Source organism: Leucopleurus acutus (assembly GCF_964270905.1).
Source record: "Leucopleurus acutus genome assembly, chromosome: 14".
Lineage (NCBI taxonomy): Eukaryota > Metazoa > Chordata > Mammalia > Artiodactyla > Delphinidae > Leucopleurus > Leucopleurus acutus.
This window is the reverse complement of record NC_139156.1, coordinates 35,199,415-35,211,478: the sequence shown is the minus strand read 5'-3', so window position 1 is coordinate 35,211,478 and position 12,064 is coordinate 35,199,415.

Here is a 12,064-nt window from a genome sequence, read left to right as displayed (position 1 = left end):
ATTATTTTTCCTCCCCCACGGTATTCTTTTGCAAAAAAATAAACAATGACCACGTTAGGTACCAGCTCTGAGCCTCAGCCTCCCACACTGTCTTTTCTCTGTCCTTCTGTGTTGGAGGTGGAGCCTCATTGTTGGCAAAGCTGTATGGATCAGCTTAGAAATGTGCTCTGTGCTGAGATCTTCCATTCGTTTCTCCAGATCCACTCTCTCCTCTACACTGCTCTGTGGACTAATCTGTATAGATCCGTACTTGTGCTCTGTGCTGAGATCTTCCATTCGTTTCTCCAGATCCACTCTCTCCTCTACACTGCTCTGTGGACTAATCTGTATAGATCCGTACTCACCAGGCTCCTTTGCCCTCTGGCATCAGTTGATCTGGCCAACCCCAAGGCAGGGAAATTGAGGGCGGCAGGATCTGCAAAAAAACCACAGCTCCCCAGATCCCACCAGGCAACTCTCTCTGTTAACTTCTCTCCTAAGCCCTGGCAATAGGTCTGCCTGTCCCTGCAGGCCTGGGAGTGATAAAGGCTTCCCATGATGACCGCTCCAGAGTCCTGCACCATTCCTTAAGTTCCCTAAAAGGTTGAAATCAACCTTTTCTTAGACTCTTCTTCTTCTTTTTTTTTTTTTTAAATTCTTTTCCATTATGGCTTATCCCAGCGTATTGAATATATTTCCCTGTGCTATACAGCAGGACCTTGTTGTTTATCCATTCTATAGATAGTAGTTTGCATCTGTTAATCCCAAACTCCCACTCCATCCCTCCCCCCCATCCCTCCCCCTTGGCAACCACAAGTCTGTTCTCTATGTCTGTGAGTCTGTTTCTGTTTCGTAGATAAGTTCATCTGTGTTCTTAGGCTCTTCTTAATGACCCCACTTGAGTGTGCCCTGTGTCTCCTGCTGAGTTGCTGACTGATAAACACTCACATTGCTCTACATATCTGGCTCTGTAATACTCACCACCTGTTTACATCCATCCTCCTGACTTTCCAGGGTTCTCCCACGATGAGGTCCTCACCGCATGCCCAACTGGGTCCTGGCAGTCCTCAGGCCTCACATATTACTTCCCTCTCAGCTCTCTCCCCCTAAGATCAGGCAGTCAGAGGACGAGGCACCTCATGGGTTCATGGAAACAATGCCCCTGAACAGTCTCTGCTCCTTAGTGCTGCCCCAAAGTAGGCCCACTGCCCACACTGCTGTGACACCCTAGGTGTCACACCACTGCCCCTTTCTCCTTTCCATTTCATGGTATATTGTCCACTTTTATTTTTAATCCTCAAATCCAACCTTTATCTTGCCCCTCCCCACCATGCACACAGAGGCTTTGCATATGGTATGCAGCTATTTGTGAAACTAAAAAGGAAGAAAAAAGAGAGAGAAGTATTTATATACTCAGGATACTGTCCTTTGTTACTTGTATGTATTGAAAATGTCTTCTCCTAGTTAGTGACTCAGTTTTCTACACTCGCCACCTTAAGTTTCCCTAAAATCACCCTGGTATACCTCTCATTATATTCAAAATGAATATAAATTTGACCTCCAGCCCTCATCCTGGAACTAAGTTTGTGCATCTCAACTCTCTTTCTTGGGAAAAATTCCTTTCTATCAGACTAGACACACTCACGTAAATAGACTCCCAGTAGGCTCACCCATTCCCAAACATGCCCAGAAAGATATGAATCCTCATGGATGAGCCAAACAGTCCAGGAATGGAGTTAGTGAATGGAGTCAACCGATAGAATGAGAAGCTTCCAGCTCCACAGTGAGGGTGATTAGCAGACACACAACCTGCAGGGAGCTAGAGGGATGGAGTAAAAGGCGGGGTTCAGGTTCACTTCCATATACACACTGGAAAACCACCTCTCTCCTTGACCCTTCAGTCTCAGTTGTTTTCCCTCCTCTTTCCCTCTGCCCTTCTCTCCTTCTGTCCTCATGACCTTTCTTCTCTTCCCATTAGGGTGGTGCTCTTTACAGATCATGGCAAATGCAGGGCAGCCTGGCCTAAGACATTTTCTTATCACATTGACAAATATACCAAGCGTTCAACGAAAACTTTGGTGGGAACTTTCAATCGAGTTTTGACATGCTTGCTGTTCCACAACCTGAAGATCTGTCATGACTTGGGCCTTTTCAGAGCATTCCACTTGGGAAAGTACCTGTGTGCAGATACGTTTTGTTTATTTTCTCCTTTGTGTTCAATACTAGGAGCATTAGACTGTATCTCCTCTGAACCTCCCCGGCTGACCTTCAGGATCACCTTGGAGGAGTCTTCGGTTCTTTTCCTCTAATTCTAAATGCTCATCGACTCTCTCTATGAACCTAAGCTATTTCAGAAAGCAACATGGGGATTGCCATCTAGGTGGAGAACATTGGTATAAGCACTGTGGAGTATGTAGGGTATTAACAGGGAGCTTTCTAGCAAGTTGTAATTTTTTTAAAAAAGATGTGTAGTGAGGAAGTTAAATAACAGAATTTAGAAACAGTTCAAGAAGGTCCTCAGGGCAGGAACTATGCCCTTGTTGCTAAGGTTTTCTCTATAGAGTGTCTGGCATGTAGTGGTAGCTACAAAAATGTTAGTCAATTAAAAGCCCAAAGAAACCTCCCAAGGTGCCCCACAACCATCCCCCTGGTGTCTCACCACCTCCCTGGCTCTTCCTCACCAACTTCAGCCCCATCCCCATCTTCAAGAATCACTTCCCACCTCTCTTAGTCCATTTGTAATACTTTAACAGATACCATAAGCTGGGTGACTTAAAAAACATTTATTTTTGATAGTTCTGGAAGCTAAGAAGTCCAAGATCAAGGCACCAGCAGAGAGCATGCCTCTGGTTCATAGATGGCCATCTTTTTTCTGTGTCCCCACATGGCAGAACAGAACTCTGCCATGGGAGCTCTCTGGGGGGTCTATTTTATAAGGGCACTAATCCCATTCACCAAGGCCCCACCCTCATAGCCTAATCACCCCTCGAAGCCCCACCTCCAAATACTATCACATTGAGAGTTAGGGCTCCACATATGAATTTTAGGGAGACACAAATATTCAATCTAGAGCACTACCCATGCCACTTGGCATACTCCTCTCAATTTAAATGTTCAGGTTTTCACATAAACAAGGAAAAGAGTGTCACCTCAAGCAGCTTCTGAAGTACAGTCCCATAAACACCCTGGAGGACAGGAACACCAAGGAACAAACACTGGTTAAGAGCTCCATGTATCTCTCTGCCACACCAGTCAGGAAAAATCTTCCTCTATCCTGCTGTACTGAGATCTCATTGGTGTCAGGACTGGGCAGTGGGGTTGGGGGATAGGCTCTGGGTGGTAGGACAGTGAGATACACCCAAGACTGCAGAGCCTTGACCATTTGAACTGCTTACTTAGCTTTGGATCACATGTTGCCTCACGGCGATTCTGTTATTGTCTTGCAAACCCGTTTAGTTCTTGAATTCTCATTTCCCTTATTACAGTTATATATCCTACCTTGCCAACTACACTCTCATTCTTCTAAGAGCAGGGATCTGTATATATACCTCCTTGTATGACACACAAAACTCTACAGGTGCTTGATAAACACCAATCAAATTAAATTGTGACTTTTTACACTTTAGACAAACTTCCTCTCTTTCCAAAGTAAGATCCTGATTATTTTAGTATTTCTTCTCTTATATGTGGTTCCGCCAATCTTGAATAATGATAGTTACTAATCTCCAAATAATCTCCCTTATGTGCAAAGAAAAGTGTTTCAGCTACAGAAGAGTCATGTTTTTAGAGACACAGGTATTTTTTTATGAAATACTTTGTATTTAAATTCCAAAATTAGGCTGATGAGACAGAGCATCTTCTTGACCATCTAAGATGAGACAGTGTATTCAGGGATCAGCCTAAGCATGTGGTTCTCAAAGTCCCTGGTGTCCCTGAGACCCTCCCAGAGGGTCAGCAAAGCAAAAACTATTTTCATAATAATAATGAGAAATTATTTGCATTTGTTACTGTGCTGGATTGGCACTGATGGTGCAAAAGCAATGGTAATCATCGTAATGGCACCAGGCGATGGTGTCATTGCCTTAGCTCTGGTGGTCATTGTGTTCTTCACCACCATGCACTCCTGGTTAAAAAAAAAAAAAGCCAATTTCACTTAAGAATGTCCTTGATAATGCAGTAAAAATTATTAATTGTATTAAGTTTTAACCCTTGAGAACACTTAACTTGTGTGGCAAAATGCAAACTACATAACTTCTGCTGCGTTATAAATATGAAGGTTGTCTTGAGGAAAAGCACTCAGGCATTCGAATTATGAGCTACACTTGGTGCTTTTTCATGGAATACTGGTTTTACTTGAAGGATGCGTGACCAAATATGGCTACAGTATCTGGCAGATACTTTCTCCAAAATGAATGAGGTGAGCCTGTCACTTCAAAGAAATAAAACTGACGGTATTTGTTGCCAATGATAAAATTGGCATTTACAAGCAAAAATTAGAATTTTGGAAAACATATATCCTTTACCAAGAACTGGACAACTTTTCGATGCCTAAAGGCTTTTCTGATGAGATCCGTGGCGATATTAACAAATGTGGGTTTTTATATTGTAGAATAAAATATCAACATTTGGAGGATCTACAGAACTCAATCAATAATTTCTAAATAAATAATCCACTATGTTACACAAATTACTCATGGACTTAAATTTTTTTAAGAATTCAAAGTGCAAGGTAAACCAATGGATTTTAATATAACAGAACATCATAAGATAGTTAATATGGTTTCAGATTCCACATTACAACTAACCTCTAAAAAACCACCACTTGGTGAGTTTTAGTGTAGTATCAAAGAAGAATACCCACAATTACCTAAAAAAGGCTATGAAAATATACTCCTATTCTAAATATACTACTGTGTGAGGCCACATTTTCTTCATCTACTTCAATCAAAACAACATTGCAACAATTGAATACAGAAGCAAATATAATCAACCACTCTTTTCTCCTAAGTCATATATTAAAGAGATTTCTAAAAATAAAAAAATTCCATTCTTCTCACTAACTTTTTAATTTGGAAAAAATAATTAATTACAATTTTTTATTTATATTAACATGTAATGGATTTATTGTAATTTTAAAATAAACTAACAAATAGCTCTTTGGAGTCCTCAATAAATTTTAATTTCTTGGTCCTGGGACCCAAATTTTTGAGAACCACTGGTCTAGGATAACTCAATTTATAGGTCTTCTTTGATCATAACTTACGAGCAGGGCATAACGTCTTTAACGTATACACCCCACATCTTTAAAGTATAAACCAGATTATTTATTTTATTTATTTATTTATTTATTTTTGGCTGTGTTGGTTCTTCATTACTGTGCGAGGGCTTTCTCCAGTTGCGGCTAGCGGGGGCCACTCTTCATCGCGGTGCGCGGGCCTCTCACTGTCATGGCCTCGCCCGTTGCGGAGCACAGGCTCCAGATGCACAGGCTCAGTAGTTGTGACTCACGGGCTTAGTTGCTGCGCGGCATGTGGGATCCTCCCAGACCAGGGCTCGAACCCTTGTCCCCTGCATTGGCAGGCAGATTCTTAACCACTGCGCCACCAGGGAAGCCCCAGATTATTTTTTATCCGTGTGTCTGATCTGACCCTGGCCTACACTGAGGCTCCTGAGTGGTGTTTATGGTGGCATTTATGATGGCTCACAGGTATGATTGAAGAACGTCTTCAATCCATTTCTCAGAGGAGCTTAGAGTTACTTGAAAATTTGGAGGTTTTGCCTTTCCAGGTCATTCATAAAGATATTGAGTAGAATATCCCTGTATACTTATTACCTTTGAAAGGAACTCACTTAGCTTTATATGTTTTCTGTCTCAAAGACATGTGCCTTTGACTAAACGTTGCCCTCAGTTTCATGAAATCTTAACATCAGGATTGTCTGTGGTGTGCAATCTAGTGAAAGGCTGGTCATTGTCAATATAGACTACATCCATGGAGACCCCATTCTCAGTAGACATATGTGACCCCTCTGGGGGTTCCTAGGGCATTTTTCAGGCATGATTTCTCCTTATAAAACAATTTCCCCAGAGAGTTTATGCTTGACTCAGTATTCCTCGATCTCTTAGCTTGAGTGATTTATTTCAGAGTCCTAGTCACTCAGAGATGGCTCATATGAAAATGGTGTTCCTCGTTCTACATGATCCTTGAATTTCTGACTAATTTTTGATGTGAATTTGATCTGATAGAAGTTATATGCTTTCCTGTTTCTGTCATTTGTGGAATGTCTCCCTTCTCCTGTGAAACTCTTTACCTCTCTCTAGTGATTTTGTTTACTGCTCTAGTGAACAGCATAGGATTTTTCCTCCAACATCTAATTTGTACAATTGGTGACATTCATTTCTTAAGAAGGTATTTTTAAATTCTTTGTATTATTTAGAAAATGAACTACAGGTATTTATTTCAATCTAACAATTTAATCTTATTTCCTTTTTAAAATTAAGCAACTTAATGGATTTTTTCCTTCCTTTTCCTCTCCCTCTAGATCCTGAATTCAATCATGTTGTCACTGTTATGTAACAGTTTACCCACAGCTATTTCCTGTAGCTATTCCTAATCACCACTCAGGACAAAATACAATATGTTTCTTTCCTGTGGATTTAAAGACTAACTTTTTAAAGAAAGAATCTGTGTTATCCCAAACTCTTTATTTCTTTATCTGGTCCTGATTCAGGAAGAATTGCTACAATTTGTATAAATCCTTCTTTGAGCGTCGGTCCCTGGCTATATCATTTGGTCTAGTTTTGTAGCTTCCCTTCTTACTACAAAATACCAGCTCATGCTCATCATTCGATCCAATAAATGTGTGTTGAACACACACTGGTATAAGTGCTATGGGGACACATATCAAAGATGATATAAAAGACTAGGCACACCATGGTCTCTGACCTTCCAAGAGTCCATTCTAATGCAGGAGACCAAGGCTGACAAGAGCAACTCCAGTTGGCATTTACAAAGTGCTTTGGGAGCACAAAGGAGGGCGACAGGAACTGTGGTGCCATTGCTGCATCACCGGAGGTGACTATGCCTTCAAGGTCTCTATTAACCTCTTGTGTAGACCTTGCTTCCCTGAACTATACCCATCTTTGCATCTAAGAGGCTCAGGTGATAAGTACAAGGGCATTTGTGTCTATCCACCTCAAGAGGCCACATTTGACACCCTGTACTTCCCCATGTACACCCTTCCGGTGGGTTCTTTGGCTGTTGTCATTCCACACTGCTTCTTCTAACGCATGCCCAGAAGCCCACTGTACCCCAACACTGCGACCATGCCTTCCAGTGCCTTTGGTGCTGGGCTCTACTGCCCTTACTGCAATCACTAAAGGAGCTCTAGAAGCTGGGAAAATATTTTAATCCAGTCTTTGAGGTCTGAGAAAGTAGTCAATTACAGTTATTGGGTGGGCCAAAAAGTGCCTTCGTTTTTTAAGTAAAAATAAAAGACACATTTTCACCAAGAACTTTATTGAACAACATATTCACCCTTTTGTTCCACTACCTTCTGCCATTTTTCAGGCAACTTCATAATTTCATCTTCCCAAAACTTTTTGAGCAAAGAACTGTTCCAGGTGCCTTTTACAGTCTTCCAGGGAATTGAAATTTTTTCCATTAAGAGAATTTTATAAAAACCGAAATAAATGGAAATCCGAAGGTGCGGTGTCTGGTGAATATGGTGGATGAATCAGAACTTCCCAGCCAAACTGTAACAGTTTTTGCCTGGTCATCAAAGAAACATGCGGTCTTGCATTATTCTGATGGAAGATTATGCGTTTTCTGTTGACTAATTCTGGATGCTTTTTGTCAAGTGCTGCTTTCAGTTGGTCTAATTGGGAGCAGTACTTGTTGGCATCAATTGTTTGGTTTTCTGGAAGGAGCTCATAATAGAGGACCCCCTTCCAATCTCACCATATATACAACATCACTTTCTTTGGTGAAGACCAGCCTTTGGTGTGGTTGGTGGTGGTTCATTTCACTTTGCCCCACAATCTCTTCCATTCCACATTATTACACAGTATCCACTTTTCATTGCCCGTCACAATTTGTTTTAAAAATGGAACGTTTCCATTACGTTTAAGAAGAGAATCCCATGCAGAAATACGGTCAAGAAGGGATTTTTCGCTTAATTTATGTGGAACCCAAACATCAAAGCAATTAACATAACCAAGCTGGTGCAAATGATTTTCAACGCTTGATTTGGATATTTTGAGTATGTCAGCTATCTCCTGCGTGGTATAACGTTGATTGTTCTCAGTGAATGTCTCGATTTGATTGCTATCATCTTCAACTGGTCTACACGACCCTGGAGCATCATCAGCGAGAAATCTCCAGCACGAAACTTTGCAAACCCTTTTTGACACGGTCGATCAATCACAGCACCTTCTCCATACACTGCACAAATCTTTTTTTCTGCATTTCAGTTGCATTTTTACCTTTCTTGAAATAATAAAGCATAATATGCTGAAAATGTTGCTTTTTTTCTTCCATCTTCAATATTAAAATGGCTACACAAAAATTCACCAATTTTGATAACTTTTTTTTAAATGCACACTGATATGACAGCTGTCACATACAATCTAACAAAATTGTTTTGAATGAAGTTAAAGACAACTAAGTGCTACTAGAGCCATCTTATGGAAAAAAATGAATGAAGCTTTTGGCCAACCCAATATTTTTAAGCACTTATAATGGCCTCTTTTGCTTAGCCCTCAGGAGAGGGACTTGGTGAAAGTTCTGCAGAGTGAGGATGGAGATGGGAGAGATGGCCTAAGAGTCATCATCATATGCATTAAGCACTCATAAGTATATTTTTTTCTCCTCACAGTAAATTCTCTGCCTTCCTAGAGGCATACTGATCCCAGAGGTTGGGAAATTTTATCTCCTCTCTGTTGAGCTGTACTACTTAGGGATCCTAGAATCTGACTCTCAGCTTCAAAGGTGCTTCGAGATTTATCCCAGGAATCAAGTCTCCCATGCAAATAGGAGTCTTGATGGAGATGACTTGACTATTTCCACGTGATGTGGGTGGACTAGTTATATGTTTCTAAGATCCGTGAGGGAAGGGACAGTGTATGTTTTGCTCATCACTGTAACTCTAATGCCTGGCACATAGTAGGTACTCAATAAATATTTTTGCCTAGCAAACCTGATAGAGTGACCAACTGTCCTGGTTTGCCTGGGACTGAGAGGATTCTGAGGACATGGAACTTTCAGTGCTAAAACCAGGACAGTCCTGAGCAAACTGGGACAGTTGGTCACCCTACTTATCAATAAACCCAAATGGGCGAAAGAATGAGTGTCCACATGTATTGAAAAATTCAGTTTAGTCTACTGCCTTTGTACTGTGTGTTTCTTCCCTGTGATTTTTGTTTACTATTCACACAAAACACTTCACTTGTGGTCACCAAATGTGTGGAGGTTTTCCCCCACACCGAACAATTCTCTTTGATACCAGGTGGATGTCCTACAATTTAACTCAATTCTGACAGTATGAATCCCATAGTTTAAGGGCTCAGATCCCATAGGTTAAGGGCTCAGTCCCACAAGACTGCCCACCCACCCCCAAAACCCCCCACACTTCAGAGGCCAGTCAAAAGTCAGGTTATCACCTGTGCTTCTGACCAACTGGCTATAGATCAGAGGTTTCAATGACGCTCTCTTTGGGTTTAAGTTGCTAGAGTGGCTCACGGAACTCAGGAAACACTTACGTATTTTTATTAAAGGATATGTTTAAGGATACAGGTGAACAGCCAGATGAAGAGATACACAGGGTGAGGTCTGGGAGGATCCTGATCACAGGAGCTTTTGTGCTCATGGAGGTGGGATGCATCACCCTCCCAATGTGGATGTGTTCACCTACCTGGAAGCTTCCCAAACCCCATACTATTGGGATTTTATGGAGGCTTCCTCATGTAAGCATGATCAATTATTAATTCCATTTCCGGCCCCTCTTTCTTCTCTGGAGAATGAGGAGTGGGGCTGACAATTCCAAGCTTCTAATCATAGCTTGGTCTTTCTGGTGACCAGCCGCCATCCAGGAGCCACCCAGAGTCACCCCGTTAGAATAAAAGATGCTCCTAATGCTCTAATTACTAAGGGAATTCCAAAGGTTTTAGAAACTCTGTGCCAGGAACTGGGGGCAGAAACCAATACATATTTTCTGTTATCTCCCACCATAGTTAACTGAGGAATAAGCTGTAGCATTTAGGATTAACAAAGAAAGTGAACATTTTCATTTAGTTTTGTTTTGTAGGTTATTAACCAAATCAAGCTAACTTAATGAAACAGTGCCTCTCCATAATACAAATGATACAGTGATATTTTAGAATCTGTAACAACATTAAAACCACCAAGAGTTTGCAGAACTTATAAATATAAGATTCTCCCTACACTATGCCAACACAATCTAACAGCATCCCAAAGTGAGAAGCCATGAAAGAATTTCCTTCATTAAATTGCAAGTCACTGCAATGTCTTCTCTCCCAAAAGTAATCTGAAAAAAATCAAAGGCCCCGTTGCTCTGGAAATGAAATGATAGTGAAAGAATAGTCGTCTAATAAAACAACTACTTCTGGTGAGAAATATGTCATGAATTTGTATTACATTCAAGACTCGACAATTAATTTTTCTAAAATACCCTGAACAGCCACACAGATTTTCTATTTCAAATTAATATTTATTGCATTCAAAATGTGGGGGAGGGGACAGCAGCATAGCTTATTTAATAAGTAAATAATATCAGTTACCAAAAAGTGTCCTGTAATTTTCCATGATTTGCCCAGCCACAAACACAAATTCCTTCAGCATTCCTATGTATTGATAACTTTTCACTTCCAACTGAAATCTTAGTCTCACATGTGGCTTCTGCCTCATTCTTCCTCTATGTCAGACAAGTCTTAAGAGTCTGCCTTTATGATGCTTTTCTAATTCTTTTCTTCTGCCCAAGTTGATCCTAGGTCTAACATAATGAGAATAGAAATAAAAAGTGGATCAATTTATAGTATTTTTGGGTTTGTTAGCCAAGAAGTGATGAAAAAGAAAGAAAGAAAGAAAGAAAATACCATGTACTGAGTACCTACAATGTGCCAATAGATAAGTTTACTTAATCCTTAGAATAACTCTGCAAGGGGGGTATTGTTATCCCCATTGACTTATGATGAAACTGAGGCTCAGAAAGTTTGAATGTACTGAATGAGGCCATTCAGCTACCAAGCTGTAGAATTCAGATTCAATTCCAGTCAGTCTATCTCTAAAGGCTATGCTCTCCCACTGTATCTTATCTGGGTGAACATACCCAGGTGGCTTGGTAGTCTATGATAAATGAATAATTTGGACCCACATAATTAGAAAGTGAATTTTCCTGCTTTTAACTAATAAGAAATGTAAGAAAATTACCTTGTATAAATGTGTAATCCTACTTTTAGATTTTATTATGGACATGATTTTATAACTTCCTATTTTGATTAAGGTCAATTAATAAGCTGCCTATATAATAAATTTTGCTTGCCCCTCTCCCCCAAAAATAAAACTCACCACTTTTTAGATAAACCTGCTCTCTTATTTTAGCTTCAGTGTATATTAGTAGATTAAATTGGGATTTTATATTATCTCAGAAGTTCATCTAATTTAGGATATCTCATTTTGGATCAAATTATCTGATACACGATGCAATGGATCACCCATAAAGCCACCATTGCTAAATAATGTTTCTTTCATTCAAAAAATATTTAGCCTCAAATGCTTAGCTTTATTAAAACTTACTTTACCCTGTTATATTCTTTGTTAGATTATTTAAAAATACTAATTTTATTTACTTTAAATTATTTTTAGGTTATGAAATCTAAAATATATGTCATTATCACAAATTAAACAATGCATATGTGTATAAAGAGAAATGTCATAGAAGAGAAGAGGTTAGAGAAACAGGCAGAGGTCAGTTTATGTTGGTCCTGTGGGTCAGATGAAGGACTTTGGATTTGACTCATATTAAGTAGGAAGCCAATGGAAGACTTTAAGCAGGAGAATAACATGATCTG